This window comes from Lasioglossum baleicum, unplaced genomic scaffold (assembly GCF_051020765.1).
Source record: "Lasioglossum baleicum unplaced genomic scaffold, iyLasBale1 scaffold0025, whole genome shotgun sequence".
Lineage (NCBI taxonomy): Eukaryota > Metazoa > Arthropoda > Insecta > Hymenoptera > Halictidae > Lasioglossum > Lasioglossum baleicum.
The window spans coordinates 219,566-239,873 of record NW_027469085.1 but is presented as its reverse complement, the minus strand read 5'-3'; positions in this window follow the sequence as shown (position 1 = coordinate 239,873).

Below are 20,308 nucleotides of genomic sequence, written 5' to 3'. Positions count from 1 at the left end.
TTTGAAAAATCGGTTTTAACGATGTAAAAAGAAATATATTTTGTATTTTTTAAATAATGGTTTCGTTGATTCTTAAGGTATAGCCGGAAAAGATGGTCAGAAGTATCCAACCAAATTTATTTTAGTCACGTCATGTTCAACAGAAAATTATGAAAAAATTCATGAATATTCTACCGAATAGCATACACTACTGAGATTTTTTTCAAAATTTTTGGTTGCAAAATCGATTTTTAAACAAATCGGAAAACATAAAATTGCCGATTTTATGTATATACATACATCAAAGTCTTCAGTTGACCACATTTATATTGTTACGTTAGTTGTGTCTCATCCTGATTATTAATGTGTATTTTTTTCAGATTTTTCGGATTACGGAAACATGTTTTAAAAAATTGAAAACCTCCAAAAATTCCAAGAAAATGCATGTTTTGTATTGAAGTGTTAGAGACTCCAGTTTTATAAGAATTCAGTACTTGGATATTATTGAAGCAACCGTTCTTAATTTTTTTATAATTTTTTAGAGGTTGGGTAGTCGTTAACAAAACAAGTACATATATACGGCTGGGAATCTTCTGGCCCCGAATCGAATCCCGCATCTATAATCGTTTTGTTCGGTAAATACTTATTGCTTCGAGTTTTAATGAAAAGTTTAACCAAAAACATTTTTTAATTGTTTACATTTATTTTCAACTTAAAGAATTGATGCAGTTCGCGCTGTCGACTTTCGCTGTCCACTTTTTGTAATTGAAAAAAAAGAAACACAATTTAAGTTATGATTGCGAAGTGCAGAATGGTTTCGAGGTATTCGAAAATACCGCTACAGGTGGTCCCCTGTGTATCTATATCTTCGAGTAACTAATTACAAATTTTGTATCTATTATTCGTGATCCGAAATTTGTATCTAGGAGAAAAATTAAGGGCAAATTCGGAATCAGCGCAAAAAACTCTATAAGAATCATCCAACAGTAATTGTTGAAGAAATTTGGTGTTGCGGAGACTGTAAATCAAATGGGAAACTTTCTTCCAGCAGATCTATTAATGGGTCTATTAACTTTTTTCCGTGTAACATTTTGTTTATTTTCTCGTTTCTTTGTTATAATAAATGGAAGCTTATGTTAATTCGTTGTTCTTCATTCTTTAATAAGCCCCTTTTAATTTCCCATCAGTTTCAACTCCATAAAGTTATAGTTTTCTGTAAAATCCGTATCAATGCCTCCGGATCGGAACCTTTCTGCCAGGGGTTGTATTAATTCGAGTAACTGTAACTTTTTTAATGTTGGACTATATGGATTTGGACTTTTCGTGAGAAGTTGGAGAAATTAGTTTACTGCACGATGTGAAAAGATATGTAGTGGACATGGCGCGTTGGAAAGAGGGACTTTCCGGACGCGGAAATTTCATCCTTCTCAAGTGCGCGCTGTGGACGGTTGCATTGAGGGTTCGGTCGTAAAAGTGACGATTACCAGAACCCTGACTCAACCGTTGCAATGTCCTTGGCAGCGACGACTTTGAATTGTTTTGGGGAAGGAAACTTTCTCCTTACTCTTGAGGAACGGAGAATTCCTCCCCTTATTTTAACGGTCTTTCTCACGTTGCTAATCCTCCCACTAAAAAGGATTTTTACCAGTGGAAAAAAAGCTTGTGGCACTCGTTGAGAACGCATCGCTCTAGAGTTGCCCGCGCTACGTTAATTTATATCTCTGTACTTTGTTAGTACTCGATAGTCATTAACGTTTATAATCTAGTTTTCTCGTTATTGTTATTATTATTACATCTTGTTTTGTTTTGTTATTGTTACGTGTTATTGTTTTAATAAATATCTATATCGTTGTCTGTTAACCACGCGAAACATCATAGACACTGAATTACCCGTCATCCTAAAGATATTTTTCCAGAAATTGCAGTTGGCCGGAATTGTAGAGAAAATAGGTACTAAATGTTGCACTTCACAACTTTTTTATGTGGGGCCTATATTGAAAATTTAAAAGATAATTATAATAATTAACCATTTGCAGCTGTTTTAATTTCGGAGCTGTTTTAACTCGAAAATGAAACATCTCGTTCTAGGTAGAATAATTTCGTTCTATACGATTCTTTTCATTTGATGGATATGAAATTGATCGTAATACCTCATACAATAATTAAAGGTTTAGTAATTGATTAGCTACCAACATGTTTAACAATGTAAACAATATTTTGCATAATGGGACAGCAATTTTTAGTGGTGATTTCGAGTCACCACTGGAGTGCTAAGGGTTAAAGATGGTAGAAATTGCAGGATATTACAACAATGACAAATATTATAAAGCAGATACGCTAACGTTACCGTTATCGCGTCAGAAGGAATAGCTGCAAGTACAATTGTATAGAGTATAGTTCAGTATAGAATTTCGGGGAAAACTGGGAAGAGAGGCAGGGTTGCCGGAGGATTAATTATGGCGTGGAAGAACCGACGCGACGGTGCCCGTAAGGATAATTACGGTCGCTTAGAGTGGCCGGACTATGGCAGGGTAAGACGTGGTTTCCCTCGGGTCTCAATTATCCATCGGGCCTTAATTTGTCCAGGCTGTTTGTCTCTCGATCAAGCCGGTTGGTCGAGGTCCTGGTACTGTACTTTGGAAATGAAATGGATGATTATGTGAAAATTTGCTTGTCAAACGAACATTCCGGGAAAAGGTTCAGGTAATTTCGTGCAGAAAATCCAGAGTTGTTTTGGTAACTACCCAGGACTTATTGGCCTGAGTTTTTCGCGCTGATTCCGAATCTGTTTTCAATTTTTTTCCTATACGCACAGTTTTTCAGGACAAGGCTTTGAAAAAAAAACATATTTTTCAACTTCAAACAAATATTGTGATGTTATTATAAAAGATATTGAATTGTTCTTTCTGGCAAAAGATTCTGTAGACTTTCCCGAATACAGTGATATCCAATATTAATACATTATGATTGATTAAACGTGTTTAATCAATGATTAAATACGGAGAGATTTCGTCGCGTCGGCGCACAGTGGAAAATTTGGACCAGACTCGATTCAAAATCAAAGAACTTTCGATAGAAATGAGGTAGAGCGATGAAATTTTTTTAAAATGAAAGCTGAAACTTTGCAGAATATGGGAAAAATAGGGAAGTTATGGTACGAACGTTTTTTAACCGAGAAAATTCGTTAAACATGTAGAATTTAAAGAAATCGATTTTGCAATATCCTGAGGTCGTAGACAAATTTTGAGACCAGATTTGAAATCGGCGTGAAAAAATCTACGGGAAATGATATATAGCAAAAATTTAAAAAAAAATTTCCGCGCGTGGTATTGGAAAAACCACAATTTTCTCGAAATTGTGCAAGTTTAACGAATTTTCTCAACGTTAAAAAACGTTCTTACCATAATCTCCCTATTTTTCCCATATTCTGTAATGTTTCAGCTTTAATTTTTAAAAAATTTCATCGCTCTACCTTATTTCTATCAAAAGTTCTTCGATTTTGTCTCCGATTTGGACGAAAGGTCACACTGTGCGCCGTCTCCAGACTCTGACTTTTCGCCTCATGCTTTCGAAACTTCGGTAACGTGAAAACTCAGCCCGTCTGAGTGCCTGTTCAATTGCTTGCGCGCTACACACAAGCGTACCTCTACTCTGTCTGTGTGAACTACCTGCTCGACTGATCGACGCCGACGCGTTCCTTCGATTTTTACGTTGCCGAAGTTTCGGAAGCATGAGTCAGAAAGTCGGAATCTGGAGACGGCGCGCATTTGAATCCCGGCACAGCGAGCGACGCGGCGATAACAGAACATACGGACAATAGGACGTCCTTATATTCAATCTAATCCTCTTTGCTTATATTAGGGTATGTATTCGGATAATGGGGGTACGGATACGGGAGTCTCTACTGTATTCAAAGAACAAGTAGACATAATTGAAATCGTAATTCTAATTGCAATATTTTGTAGGACTCAATATAAATAGTACCGTATACTCATCTTTTTTTATCGATGAATATGATCACTAACTAAAATAAATTCCTAATAAGATAAAAAAATGTTAACAACCCATTAAAAAGTGTTAAAAACGCGACTGAACATGTTGGTGAAAGTCCCATTTGGGGGTGAACGGAACTTTTAAGCTAGTGCTTGAAGCGGGCCCTAGGATTCGGCAAGATCGCACATGTGGCGACCAGACCTTTGGGTTTCCCAGCCATCTGGAAACTATCGAAACGGTGTAGCTTCGAATAATTTTCTGCCAGGGCGGCGAAGACTTCGGTCACCGTAGCCAAGTGGTGCAATAAACACGGCCAGGTAACCCGACGCGCGTCGGCCAGCCAGACATATTGGCATGAAACCACTAACAAGTTAATTGCAGACCTTGTTTATTTTTCGTAATTGTTTCATGTAAATGACGCTAGCTGCTTCGTGTGGCGTTCTTCCGATTAAAAAAAGACTAATCTCAAGATAGAATTTGGACTGTGGATAGTGGATTTATTCAAAGTCTTCGAATAACGGCACAATCAATTTTCTACCGAAACCGAAATAATACCGGTATTCTTTCGGTTTTTCCAATGCTTAGGTTGTTCCAAATGAAATAGGAACTACAGGCCACTTAATGTTCCGTCGTAAAACCCTCCGCGCGAAGGAACAAGCGCGAGTCCGAATTCACAGGCGAGGCCGTCATAAAACATTCAGCTAAAGACCTTCCAGATGTACCTCCCAACAAAGTGATTTTTAGCCAGCCGAAAGAAGCACAGCCGATGTAGCCAGATGTATTTGGACCTTTTATACCGTTAATGTACTAAACTTTATACCGTAGCTACCTGCAACCGAACATACTCCTTGGTTTCAAATCCTTGCTTTAGTTTATTAAAAGGAAGTAGACTCGTTTTCAGGATTGCAAGGGTGCGGGATTCGCCTCTTATTCTCATCTCTCGATAATAATACAAACACGGGGTTTTTCACTAGTCAAAAACGCTAGATAAAAGAACGATCTAGAACACTATCTGCCTCAAAAGTTCTATTTTTTCGTTTACGAGGCGTAATTGGCATTATTCGGCAGCATGTAGCTATGAAAATAGCTTGTATGCTCCCGAATAATGCAAATTACGGTGACGACTAATGCAAATTTCGCCACGTAAACGGAAAATAGGACCTTTGAGGGAGATGGGGCCCTAGATCGATCTTTTATCTAGCGTTTTTAACTAGTGAGAAACCCCGTGTTTGTATTATTATCGAGAGATGAGAAGAGGCGAATCCCGCATCCTTGCAATCCTGGAAAAAGGCTATACGGGAACTGCAATTACTCGAATTAATATTCGGACGTTCTAAAAAAGACGAGAACTTTTTTAATACTGTACTAAACGATTTGAACTTTTTTGGGGAGCTACAGCAATTAGTTTACTACAGGATGTGAAAAGAAATTTTTTCAAAAATTGCAATTGATCGGGATTGTATGAAAAAATACTAAGAGTTGCATTTTACAACTTTTTTATGTGAGCCCATATTGAAAAATTGAAAAATACGCTTTGTAGATCTGTGTCGACTAAACATATTTTGAACATTTCGTCAAAATCGGTTGACGTTGCAATGAGCTACAAACGTTTAAAGATGGTAAAAATCGCAGATTTTCAGCCTACATCGAAGAATTCTTACATCTTTCAAGGCCTGTCGTTTTTTCCCGCATCAACCGATTTCGATGAAACTTTCACAGTGCACATTATTTACGCAGGCCTACAAAACGTACTTTTTAAATTTTCAATATAGGCCCGCGCGAAAAAGTTGTAAAATGTAACTTTTAGTATTTTCTCTGCAATTCCGACCAAATGCAATTTTTGAAAAAATTTCTTTTCACATCCTGCAGTAAACTAATTGTTCCAGCTCCCCCAAAAAATTCAAATCGTATAGTACAATATTTAAAAAGTTATCATCTTCTTTAGATCGTCCGAATATTAATTCGTGTAACTGTACGTATTAGGGGATAATTAATGTATTACTAGTTTATTGATTTATGTGTAGGTTTACTCTTAATGTAACTGTAAAGAAAATTACGGCAAGGGGGGAAGAACGTAACATTCAATTTGTACATATAGTTTCCATCTCTCTTGCGATCGATGCAGACAATTTTTATTTTGCACAAAGATCCGCAGTCTAGGAAAAATAATATAGATATAATAGAAATAAATAAAATTTAATATTTTTTTATATCGGGTTTATTATTTCGTTTTCATTCAGAATCGGTATTTGGAATTGTCGGTAAAAAGGAAGACTGCTACATATTTGTACAATGTGTAGAAATTCATTTCACCGACATTACCAACATTACTGACATAACCTCACCGACGGTGCTGCCCTGTATAACGGCATCCGCCGTTCCACACAGACTCCACGAGCTGCCTTCCATCTGGAAGGAAGAAGCTGCCCTCTAGATGCTGTGACGGCGGACTTTGTACACCTGTAATCGTTTTCGGAAGCCCACTGGCATGCAACTCCACACTCTTTCTAGATGTACTCCAACCATTGCTCCGAGCAGCCAATAAGCGGCGTCTGGAACCATACTGCCCTCCAAATTCACTCCACGCTCTGGACTATTCCTGGCAGTTCCAAACTGTGCTATCAGGGTACTAATACGCGCGGAGAATCCCAGGCAAAAATCGAGTTAATCCCACCTTGAGCAACTCGAACAATAGCGCAGCTCGGAACGGGCCAATTCTTAGCTCTAGGTAGGATTATCCCTCGGCAGGCCTGGTTATCAGGGTAATGCCATCACGATTCATAAAAGCCAAGGTATAAGTTTAGAAAGTGCACTTATAGATTTGGGTTCATCCATATTTTCGTGTGGCCAAGCCTACGTTGCTCTTTCTCGAGTAAAAACATCCCAGATAGCCAAGCGATCCTTGCGCACAGATCGAGCCCGGCGTGGCGGGGTCTGGTAGACGGGCCGAACGTCGCTTGAATGGGCAAAACGCACACGATGGCTATAATCTGGGGAGGGCTCTTATGACCGTGAGGGCTCGTAACGTTCCCTCGGCGCAAACCCGACACAAGCTTCCCCTCGGCCCGTCGGTCCTGATTTCTGCAAAATTTTAAGTAGGTCCGAGATTGTAAGAGGGCAGCACGGTCGCATTAATGTGGCGAATGTCGTTATGCAGGACAGGTCGCACTTAAAATTTTGCAGAAATCAGGACCGGCGGGCCGCGGGGCAGCTTGTGCCGAGGGAACGTCCACGAGCCCACACGGTCATAACTGCCCTCCCCAGAATCGAGCATTTTGGCTATCTGGGATTGGATGGAATTCACTTCATTAACTTCGACCCGAGCAAAATTAAAGCCCAAGAGACTGCAATAATAGAATACAATAGATTAAGATCCTTATATCGACCAGATCAATCCGTTATGGTACACCAGAAAACAAGAGTTCGAAAAATTAAAGACCGCGAGTGGGCACTCCGACCACACATCGAAGAAGTACAAATCCCTGACCCTAAAATTCCAAAACCAAGAATACAAAGAAAAAGAAAACCTCCAAGGTTAAAAAAATTTAAAAAAAAGGTTTAAAAAATAATCAACTAACAAAGAAAAAAAAAACAACATAATAAACATTAAACGGGACAAAGTTATTATAATATTATGGAGCCAAGCTCCGTTGCAACTTTTGCAACAATTAAAAACTTAAAAAAAAACAACAAAAAAATAAAAATAAAAATAGCTCCGTTGCAAAAGTTGCAACGTCACAAGGTATAAAAATAGGCAGTAAAACGAACATGCATTTATTAATTTACTTACTGTCCACCTTAAAGATAAAAAATGTTTAGGATTTAACGAATCAGGGATAAGAGTAATAATAACCATAAACTTGATAATTGATGAAATTTCAACAAAAAGTGATGAAATCCCAACAAAAACATTCTGTAAACAGGAGCCAAGTTCTTATGGCCGTAAAAAGTTGTGAGATCAAACAAAATACGGCCAAGTTCGTTAGCTTAGAAATACCTCTTGGAATACTGAAAGAAGCGGTTGTAAAAATTTGTTAAAAAGAACGCTATTTAATTTTTAATGAGTTACATGGTGGGCTAAATTATTCAAACTTGGCCGCTACCTAAGACCTTTTATAGTCATTGGTTTAAAAAGTAGCGGCCAAGTTCGTTAGCTTAGAAATACCTCTTGCAATACTGAAAAAAGCGTTTGCAAAATTAGTTAAAAAGAACGCTATATAATTTTTATAGAGTCACATGGTGGGCTAAATTATTCAAACTTGGCCGCTACCTAACACCTTTTATGGTCATTGGTTTAAAAAGTAGCGGCTTTAGGTAGCGGCCAAGTTTGAATAATTTAGCCCTCCATGTAATTCATTAAAAATTAAATAGCGTTCTTTTAAACTAATTTTTACAAACGCTTTTTTCAGTATTGCAAGAGGTATTTCTAAGCTAACGAACTTGGCCGTTACTTTTTAAACCAATGACCATAAAAGGTCTTAGATAGCGGCCAAGTTTGAATAATTTAGCCCACCATGTAACTCATTAAAAATTAAATAGCGTTCTTTTTAACAAATTTTTACAACCGCTTCTTTCAGTATTCCAAGAGGTATTTCTAAGCTAACGAACTTGGCCGTATTTTGTTTGATCTCACAACTTTTTACGGCCATAAGAACTTCGCTCCTGTTTACAGAATGATTTTGTTGGGATACTATTATCTTGCAAAATCTAAAATCTTAACTGCCAATTACTGCCATTTCTCACGTACCACCATTTTATATAACTCAGTGTAAGCATTTTATTAGTTTTCACCAAAATATCTCGGAAAGTACCCAGACAACCAAGCGGGCCGAAGCCACAAATGCGCGTGAGGGCTCGTAGTGTTCCCTGGACACAATCTTGGCACATGATGTCGTCGCCACAATCCGGGATATCGTGCCCAGTTTAACGATCGGGCCGTTGTAAGAGGGCAGCACATAGCCGCACTAACTCTTCCTTTTTACTTATTTTGTACGCATTCGAGGCGGGAAAATTAAATGATAGATTTTATTTATTGTAGTATTTGTAGTAGTTTTCCTAGACTGCGGATCTTTATGCAAAATAAAAATTGTCTACATCGATTGCAAGAGATAGAAACTAAATTGAATGTTACTTCTTCCCTCTTAACGGGTCTTTATGCAAAAAAATTCTCGTCGTATAAGGGAAAAGAAAATTGATATTTTTTTATTTTTTAATACGCCGCCGGGGGAGTTGGTGAAGACATAGGGACTGTGATAGGGACAATGACACACAAGGAATAATAAATATTATAACTTTTTATTATTACTATGCTTTATTATTGGAAATTACAAAAATTTACAACCTTTACATGGACTTAAATCTACAGAGTGAGTCACCTAACGTTTGCACCTCAAATATCTTTGTTGTTTCGAAAGATACGTAAAATATGGTAAAGACAAAGTTGAATTGTACAATGGGGCTGACACGATGCTACAAAATTTTTGTTTTTATGTCATTTTTTTAGAGATATCAAGGTCATCTTGACTTTTTTAAATGGAATGAGGTATTTTTTAATACATCAATCGATGCAGCTGGACATTCATTATAAAAGAGTACTAACTTATGTACAGTCAGCGACAATAATAAGTGGACACCCTTAAAAATCGCACAACTTTTTAGAAATTGGTCCAAAGGACTTGAATTCTTTTAAGGGGGTAGTCCACCCTGGATTTGTAACTAGAAAATACCTAGAATATTACTAGAAAAATGGCTCGAAACATGGGTTTGCTGGTTTTCAGTTAGTGTCCTTATTTGAGCAAATTTTGGGCTGGGTGAGGGCTCATTCGAAAGAGGAAGGTTCACCGCAGGGGGCTCTGGTCATGAGGTTAACGAGAATATGTTTATATCTAATAATATTAGTGTCCAAAGTAGAGTAAACATCTAGGAAAAAAAACCAGCAGATTTCAATGCATTTTTCTGTCTCCAAAAGTCTTTTTGGCTGATGGGATGACCAGAGCCCCCTGCGGTGAACCTTCCTCTTTCGAATGAGCCCTCACCCAGCCCAAAATTTGCTCAAATGAGGACACTAACTGAAAACCAGGAAACCCATGTTTTCGACCCAAAATCTAGTAAGATCCTAGTAAATAGCAAATATCTAGCAAATAACTAGAATCTTACTAGAAAAATGGCTCGAAACATGGGTTTGCTGGTTTTCAGTTAGTGTCCTCATTTCAGCAAATTTTGGGCTGGGTGAGGGCTCATTCGAAAGAGGAAGGTTCACCGCAGGGGGCTCTGGTCATCCCATCAGCCAAAAAGACTTTTGGAGACAGAAAAATGCATTGAAATCTGCTGGTTTTTTTTCCTAGATGTTTACTCTACTTTGGACACTAATATTATTAGATATAAACATATTCTCGTTAACCTCATGACCAGAGCCCCCTGCGGTGAACCTTCCTCTTTCGAATGAGCCCTCACCCAGCCCAAAATTTGCTCAAATAAGGACACTAACTGAAAACCAGCAAACCCATGTTTCGAGCCATTTTTCTAGTAATATTCTAGGTATTTTCTAGTTACAAATCCAGGGTGGACTACCCCCTTAAGGGGGTAGTATACCCTCGATTTGTAACTAGAAAGGGACTAGAATCTTACTAGAAAAATGGCTCGAAACGTGGGTTTGCGCGAATCGGTTGTTTGTCCTTATTTGAGCTAATTGTGGGCTGGGTGAGGGCTCATTCGAAAGAGGAAGGTTCATCACACACGGGTCTGGTCTGATTTTAACGAGATTATGTTTATATCTAATAATATGAGTGTCCAAAGTAGAGTAAAAATCTAGGAAAAAAACCAGCAGATTTCAATGCATTTTTCTGTCTCCAAAAAACTTTTTGACTTATATTATGACCAGACCCGTGTGTGATGAACCATCCTCTCTAGAATGAGCCCTCACCCAGCCCAAAATCTGCTCAAATAAGGACAAACAACCGATTCGCGCAGACCCACTTTTTCGATCGAAAATCTAGTAAGATCCTAGTAAATAGCAAATATCTAGCAAATAACTAGAATCTTACCAGATTTTCGATCGAAAAAGTGGGTCTGCGCGCTGTCGGTTTTTGTTCTTATTTGAGCAAAGTTTGGGCTGTGTGAGGGCTCATTCTAAAGAGGAAGGTTCAACGCGCTGCGCCCTGGTCATCTCATAAGTCATAAAGTCTTTTGGAGACAGAAAAATGCATTGAAATGTGCTGGTTTTTTTTCCTAGATTTTTTCTCTACTTTGGGCCCTCATATTATTAGTTATAAACATAATCTCGTTAACCTCGTAACCAGGGCGCAGTGTGTTTAACCTTCCTCTTTAGAATAAGCCCTCGCTCAGCCCAAAATTTTCTGAAATAAGGACGAAAACCGACAGCGCGCAAACCCATGTTTCGAGCCATTTTTCTAGTAAGATTCTAGTTCCTTTCTAGTTACAAATCGAGGGTATACTACCCCCGTCCTTTGGACCAATTTCTAAAAAGTTGTGCGATTTTTAAGGGTGTCCACTTATTATTGTGCGACAATATATTGTCGCTGACTGTACATAAGTTAGTACTCTTTTATAATGAATGTCCAGCTGCATCGATTGATGTATTAAAAAATACCTCATTCCATTTAAAAAAGTCAAGATGACCTTGATATCTCTAAAAAAATGTCATAAAAACAAAAATTTTGTAGCATCGTGTCAGCCCCATTGTACCATTCAACTTTGTCTTTACCATATTTTACGTATCTTTCGAAACAACAAAGATATTTGAGGTGCAAACGTTAGGTGACTCACTCTGTAGATTTAAGTCCATGTAGAGGTTGTAAATTTTTGTAATTTCCAATAATAAAGCATAGTAATAATAAAAAGTTATAATATTTATTATTCCTTGTGTGTCATTGTCCCTATCACAGTCCCTATGTCTTCACCAACTCCCCCGGCGGCGTATTAAAAAATAAAAAAATATCAATTTTCTTTTCCCTTATACGACGAGAATTTTTTTGCATAAAGACCCGTTAAGAGGGAAGAAGTAACATTCAATTTAGTTTCTATCTCTTGCAATCGATGTAGACAATTTTTATTTTGCATAAAGATCCGCAGTCTAGGAAAACTACTACAAATACTACAATAAATAAAATCTATCATTTAATTTTCCCGCCTCGAATGCGTACAAAATAAGTAAAAAGGAAGAGTTAGTGCGGCTATGTGCTGCCCTCTTACAACGGCCCGATCGTTAAACTGGGCACGATATCCCGGATTGTGGCAACGACATCATGTGCCAAGATTGTGTCCAGGGAACACTACGAGCCCTCACGCGCATTTGTGGCCTGGACACAATCAAGGATTTTGGCTGTCTGGGTAATAATCCACATATCTTCTTGCCCAATATGCTATGAGACTCGTGAGTATTATGTAGAATGTGGAAACACCTAATGCTATCATCGTTGCAGCCATGATGCTTATTGAATATTTTCAAGTTCAATGGAAATGCTACAAAAACAACAAATACGCACATACACCGAATAAAATCCACGTCGAAAATAATTACTAATTTTTATACCGAATCATAAAAAATAGAATTACAATAAAGACTTTAATACTTACTATTCGAATAAGTGATCTATCCTTTTTAAAAAGCAACGTACGTGATGTTTCTTTCGGTTAAGGGGGTAGTCTACCCTCGATTTGTAACTAGAAAATAACTAGAATCTTACTAGATTTTGGGTCGAAAATATGGGTTTGCTGGTTTTCAGTTAGTGTCCTTATTTGAGCAAATTTTGGGCTGGGTGAGGGCTCATTCGAAAGAGGAAGGTTCACCGCAGGGGGCTCTGGTCATGAGGTTAACGAGAATATGTTTATATCTAATAATATTAGTGTCCAAAGTAGAGTAAAAATCTAGGAAAAAAAAACAGCAGATTTCAATGCATTTTTCTGTCTCCAAAAGACTTTTTGACTGATGGGATGACCAGAGCCCCATGCGGTGAACCTTCCTCTTTCGAATGAGCCCTCACCCAGCCCAAAATTTGCTCAAATAAGGACACTAACTGAAAACCAGCAAACCCATGTTTCGAGCCATTTTTCTAGTAAGATTCTAGTTATTTGCTAGATATTTGCTATTTACTAGGATCTTACTAGATTTTGGGTCGAAAACATGGGTTTGCTGGTTTTCAGTTAGTGTCCTTATTTGAGCAAATTTTGGGCTGTGTGAGGGCTCATTCGAAAGAGGAAGGTTCACCGCATGGGGCTCTGGTCATCCCATTAGTCAAAAAGTCTTTTGGAGACAGAAAAATGCATTGAAATCTGCTAGTTTTTTTCCTAGATTTTTACTCTACTTTGGACACTAATATTATTAGATATAAACATATTCTCGTTAACCTCATGACCAGAGCCCCCTGCGGTGAACCTTCCTCTTTCGAATGAGCCCTCACCCAGCCCAAAATTTGCTCAAATGAGGACACTAACTGAAAACCAGCAAACTCATGTTTCCACCAAAAATCTAGTAAGATTCTAGTAATTTTCTAGTTACAAATCGAGGGTAGACTAGCCCCTTAAGGGGGTAGTCCACCCTCGATTTGTAACTAGAAAGGAACTAGAATCTTACTAGAAAAATGGCTCGAAACATGGGTTTGCGCGCTGTCGGTTTTCGTCCTTATTTGAGCTAATTGTGGGCTGGATGAGGGCTTATTCTAAAGAGGAAGGTTAAACACACTGCGCCCTGGTTACGAGGTTAACGAGATTATGTTTATAACTAATAATATGAGGGCCCAAAGTAGAGAAAAAATCTAGGAAAAAAAACCAGCACATTTCAATGCATTTTTCTGTCTCCAAAAGACTTTATGACTTATGAGATGACCAGGGCGCAGCGCGTTGAACCTTCCTCTTTAGAATGAGCCCTCACACAGCCCAAACTTTGCTCAAATAAGGACAAAAACCGACAGCGCGCAGACCCACTTTTTCGGACCCAAAATCTAGTGAGATTCTAGTTATTTGCTAGATATTTGCTATTTACTAGGATCTTACTAGATTTTGGGTCCGAAACCTGGGTCTGCGCGCTGTAGGTTTTTGTCCTTATTTGAGCAAAGTTTGGGCTGGGTGAGGGCTCATTCTAAAGAGGAAGGTTCAACGCGCTGCGCCCTGGTCATCTCATAAGTCATAAAGTCTTTTGGAGACAGAAAAATGCATTGAAATCTGCTGGTTTTTTTTCCTAGATTTATTCTCTACTTTGGACACTAATATTATTAGTTATAAACATAATCTCGTTAACCTCGTAACCAGGGCGCAGTGTGTTTAACCTTCCTCTTTAGGATAAGCCCTCACTCAGCCCAAAATTTTCTGAAATAAGGACGAAAACCGACAGCGCGCAAACCCATGTTTCGAGCCATTTTTCTAGTAAGATTCTAGTTCCTTTCTAGTTACAAATCGAGGGTAGACTACCCCCTTAAGGGGGTAGTCTACCCTCGATTTGTAACTAGAAAATTACTAGAATCTTACTAGATTTTGGGTCGAAAATATGGGTTTCGTACTAAACGTTGTTTGACCTTATTAGAACAAATTGTGGGCTGTGTGAGGGCTCATTCGAAAGAGGAAGAATAGACGCAGCGCGCTTTTCTCACGAGGTTAACGAGATTATGTTAATAACTAATAATTTGATGGCCCAAAGTCGAGAAAAAATCTAGGAAAAAATCCCGCAGATTTCAATGCATTTTCTGTCTCTAATAGACTTTTTTGACTTATGAGATGAGAAAAGCGCGCTGCGTTGAACCTTCCTCTTTAGAATGAGCCCTCACCCAGCTCAAAATATGCTCGTATAAGGTCAAACAACGTTTAGTTCCGAACCCATTTTTTCGACCCAAAATCTAGTAAGATTCTAGTAAACAGCAAATATCTAGCAAATAACTAGAATCTTACTAGAAAGAATGGGTTCGGAACTAAACGTTGTTTGACCTTATACGAGCATATTTTGAGCTGGGTGAGGGCTCATTCGAAAGAGGAAGGTTCAACGCAGCGCGCTTTTCTCATCTCATAAGTCAAAAAAGTCTATTAGAGACAGAAAATGCATTGAAATCTACGGGATTTTTTCCTAGATTTTTTCTCGACTTTGGGCCATCATATTATTAGTTATTAACATAATCTCGTTAACCTCGTGAGAAAAGCGCGCTGCGTCTATTCTTCCTCTTTCGAATGAGCCCTCACACAGCCCACAATTTGTTCTAATAAGGTCAAACAACGTTTAGTACGAAACCCATATTTTCGACCCAAAATCTAGTAAGATTCTAGTAATTTTCTAGTTACAAATCGAGGGTAGACTAGCCCCTTAAGGGGGTAGTATACCCTCGATTTGTAACTAGAAAATTACTAGAATTTTACTAGAAAAATGGCTCGAAACGTGGGTTTGCGCGAATCGGTTGTTTGTCCTTATTTGAGCTAATTGTGGGCTGGGTGAGGGCTCATTCGAAAGAGGAAGGTTCATCACACACGGGTCTGGTCATGATTTTAACGAGATTATGTTTATATCTAATAATATGAGTGTCCAAAGTAGAGTAAAAATCTAGGAAAAAAACCAGCAGATTTCAATGCATTTTTCTGTCTCCAAAAGACTTTTTGACTTATATTATGACCAGACCCGTGTGTGATGAACCATCCTCTCTAGAATGAGCCCTCACCCAGCCCAAAATCTGCTCAAATAAGGACAAACAACCGATTCGCGCAGACCCACTTTTTCGATCGAAAATCTAGTAAGATTCTAGTAAATATCAAATATCTAGCAAATAACTAGAATCTTACTAGATTTTCGATCGAAAAAGTGGGTCTGCGCGAATCGGTTGTTTGTCCTTATTTGAGCAGATTTTGGGCTGGGTGAGGGCTCATTCTAAAGAGGATGGTTCATCACACACGGGTCTGGTCATAATATAAGTCAAAAAGTCTTTTGGGGACAGAAAAATGCATTGAAATCTGCTGGTTTTTTTCCTAGATTTTTACTCTACTTTGGACACTCATATTATTAGATATAAACATAATCTCGTTAAAATCAGACCAGACCCGTGTGTGATGAACCTTCCTCTTTCGAATGAGCCCTCACCCAGCCCACAATTAGCTCAAATAAGGACAAACAACCGATTCGCGCAAACCCACGTTTCGAGCCATTTTTCTAGTAAAATTCTAGTAATTTTCTAGTTACAAATCGAGGGTATACTACCCCCTTAAGGGGGTAGTCCACCCTGGATTTGTAACTAGAAAATACCTAGAATATTACTAGAAAAATGGCTCGAAACATGGGTTTGCTGGTTTTCAGTTAGTGTCCTTATTTGAGCAAATTTTGGGCTGGGTGAGGGCTCATTCGAAAGAGGAAGGTTCACCGCAGGGGGCTCTGGTCATGAGGTTAACGAGAATATGTTTATATCTAATAATATTAGTGTCCAAAGTAGAGTAAACATCTAGGAAAAAAAACCAGCAGATTTCAATGCATTTTTCTGTCTCCAAAAGTCTTTTTGGCTGATGGGATGACCAGAGCCCCCTGCGGTGAACCTTCCTCTTTCGAATGAGCCCTCACCCAGCCCAAAATTTGCTCAAATGAGGACACTAACTGAAAACCAGCAAACCCATGTTTCGAGCCATTTTTCTAGTAAGATTCTAGTTATTTGCTAGATATTTGCTATTTACTAGGATCTTACTAGATTTTAGGTCGAAAACATGGGTTTCCTGGTTTTCAGTTAGTGTCCTCATTTGAGCAAATTTTGGGCTGGGTGAGGGCTCATTCGAAAGAGGAAGGTTCACCGCAGGGGGCTCTGGTCATCCCATCAGCCAAAAAGACTTTTGGAGACAGAAAAATGCATTGAAATCTGCTGGTTTTTTTTCCTAGATGTTTACTCTACTTTGGACACTAATATTATTAGATATAAACATATTCTCGTTAACCTCATGACCAGAGCCCCCTGCGGTGAACCTTCCTCTTTCGAATGAGCCCTCACCCAGCCCAAAATTTGCTCAAATAAGGACACTAACTGAAAACCAGCAAACCCATGTTTCGAGCCATTTTTCTAGTAATATTCTAGGTATTTTCTAGTTACAAATCCAGGGTGGACTACCCCCTTAAAAGCGGAATGTTATGGGGGTAGTCTACCCTCGATTTGTAACTAGAAAATTACTAGAATCTTACTAGATTTTGGGTCGAAAATATGGGTTTCGTACTAAACGTTGTTTGACCTTATTAGAACAAATTGTGGGCTGTGTGAGGGCTCATTCGAAAGAGGAAGAATAGACGCAGCGCGCTTTTCTCACGAGGTTAACGAGATTATGTTAATAACTAATAATATGATGGCCCAAAGTCGAGAAAAAAATCTAGGAAAAAATCCCGCAGATTTCAATGCATTTTCTGTCTCTAATAGACTTTTTTGACTTATGAGATGAGAAAAGCGCGCTGCGTTGAACCTTCCTCTTTAGAATGAGCCCTCACCCAGCTCAAAATATGCTCGTATAAGGTCAAACAACCGATTCGCGCAGACCCACTTTTTCGATCGAAAATCTAGTAAGATTCTAGTAAATATCAAATATCTAGCAAATAACTAGAATCTTACTAGATTTTCGATCGAAAAAGTGGGTCTGCGCGAATCGGTTGTTTGTCCTTATTTGAGCAGATTTTGGGCTGGGTGAGGGCTCATTCTAAAGAGGATGGTTCATCACACACGGGTCTGGTCATAATATAAGTCAAAAAGTCTTTTGGGGACAGAAAAATGCATTGAAATCTGCTGGTTTTTTTCCTAGATTTTTACTCTACTTTGGACACTCATATTATTAGATATAAACATAATCTCGTTAAAATCAGACCAGACCCGTGTGTGATGAACCTTCCTCTTTCGAATGAGCCCTCACCCAGCCCACAATTAGCTCAAATAAGGACAAACAACCGATTCGCGCAAACCCACGTTTCGAGCCATTTTTCTAGTAAAATTCTAGTAATTTTCTAGTTACAAATCGAGGGTATACTACCCCCTTAAAAGCGGAATGTTATGGGGGTAGTCTACCCTCGATTTGTAACTAGAAAATTACTAGAATCTTACTAGATTTTGGGTCGAAAATATGGGTTTCGTACTAAACGTTGTTTGACCTTATTAGAACAAATTGTGGGCTGTGTGAGGGCTCATTCGAAAGAGGAAGAATAGACGCAGCGCGCTTTTCTCACGAGGTTAACGAGATTATGTTAATAACTAATAATATGATGGCCCAAAGTCGAGAAAAAAATCTAGGAAAAAATCCCGCAGATTTCAATGCATTTTCTGTCTCTAATAGACTTTTTTGACTTATGAGATGAGAAAAGCGCGCTGCGTTGAACCTTCCTCTTTAGAATGAGCCCTCACCCAGCTCAAAATATGCTCGTATAAGGTCAAACAACGTTTAGTTCCGAACCCATTCTTTCTAGTAAGATTCTAGTTATTTGCTAGGTATTTGCTATTTACTAGAATCTTACTAGATTTTGGGTCGAAAAAATGGGTTCGGAACTAAACGTTGTTTGACCTTATACGAGCATATTTTGAGCTGTGTGAGGGCTCATTCGAAAGAGGAAGGTTCAACGCAGCGCGCTTTTCTCATCTCATAAGTCAAAAGAGTCTATTAGAGACAGAAAATGCATTGAAATCTGCGGGATTTTTTCCTAGATTTTTTCTCGACTTTGGGCCATCATATTATTAGTTATTAACATAATCTCGTTAACCTCGTGAGAAAAGCGCGCTGCGTCTATTCTTCCTCTTTCGAATGAGCCCTCACACAGCCCACAATTTGTTCTAATAAGGTCAAACAACGTTTAGTACGAAACCCATATTTTCGACCCAAAATCTAGTAAGATTCTAGGTATTTTCTAGTTACAAATCGAGGGTAGACTAGCCCCTTATGGGGGTAGTCCACCCTGGATTTGTAACTAGAAAATACCTAGAATATTACTAGAAAAATGGCTCGAAACATGGGTTTGCTGGTTTTCAGTTAGTGTCCTTATTTGAGCAAATTTTGGGCTGGGTGAGGGCTCATTCGAAAGAGGAAGGTTCACCGCAGGGGGCTCTGGTCATGAGGTTAACGAGAATATGTTTATATCTAATAATATTAGTGTCCAAAGTAGAGTAAACATCTAGGAAAAAAAACCAGCAGATTTCAATGCATTTTTCTGTCTCCAAAAGTCTTTTTGGCTGATGGGATGACCAGAGCCCCCTGCGGTGAACCTTCCTCTTTCGAATGAGCCCTCACCCAGCCCAAAATTTGCTGAAATGAGGACACTAACTGAAAACCAGCAAACCCATGTTTCGAGCCATTTTTCTAGTAAGATTCTAGTTATTTGCTAGATATTTGCTATTTACTAGGATCTTACTAGATTTTAGGTCGAAAACATGGGTTTCCTGGTTTTCAGTTAGTGTCCTCATTTGAGCAAATTTTGGGCTGGGTGAGGGCTCATTCGAAAGAGGAAGGTTCACCGCAGGGGGCTCTGGTCATCCCATCAGCCAAAAAGACTTTTGGAGACAGAAAAATGCATTGAAATCTGCTGGTTTTTTTTCCTAGATGTTTACTCTACTTTGGACACTAATATTATTAGATATAAACATATTCTCGTTAACCTCATGACCAGAGCCCCCTGCGGTGAACCTTCCTCTTTCGAATGAGCCCTCACCCAGCCCAAAATTTGCTCAAATAAGGACACTAACTGAAAACCAGCAAACCCATGTTTCGAGCCATTTTTCTAGTAATATTCTAGGTATTTTCTAGTTACAAATCCAGGGTGGACTAGCCCCTTATGGGGGTAGTCTACCCTCGATTTGTAACTAGAAAGGAACTAGAATCTTACTAGAAAAATGGCTCGAAACATGGGTTTGCGCGCTGTCGGTTTTCGTCCTTATTTGAGCAAAGTTTGGGCTGAGTGAGGGCTTATTCTAAAGAGGAAGGTTAAACACACTGCGCTCTGGTTACGAGGTTAACGAGATTATGTTTATAACTAATAATATGAGGGCCGAAAGTAGAGAAAAAGTCTAGGAAAATAACCAGCAGATTTCAATGCATTTTTCTGTCTCCAAAAGACTTTATGACTTATGAGATAACCAGAGCGCAGCGCGTTGAACCTTCCTCTTTAGAATGAGCCCTCACCCAGCCCAAACTTTGCTCAAATAAGGACAAAAACCTACAGCGCGCAGACCCAGGTTTCGGACCCAAAATCTAGTAAGATCCTAGTAAATAGCAAATATCTAGCAAATAACTAGAATCTTACCAGATTTTCGATCGAAAAAGTGGGTCTGCGCGCTGTCGGTTTTTGTCCTTATTTGAGCAAAGTTTGGGCTGGGTGAGGGCTCATTCTAAAGAGGAAGGTTCATCA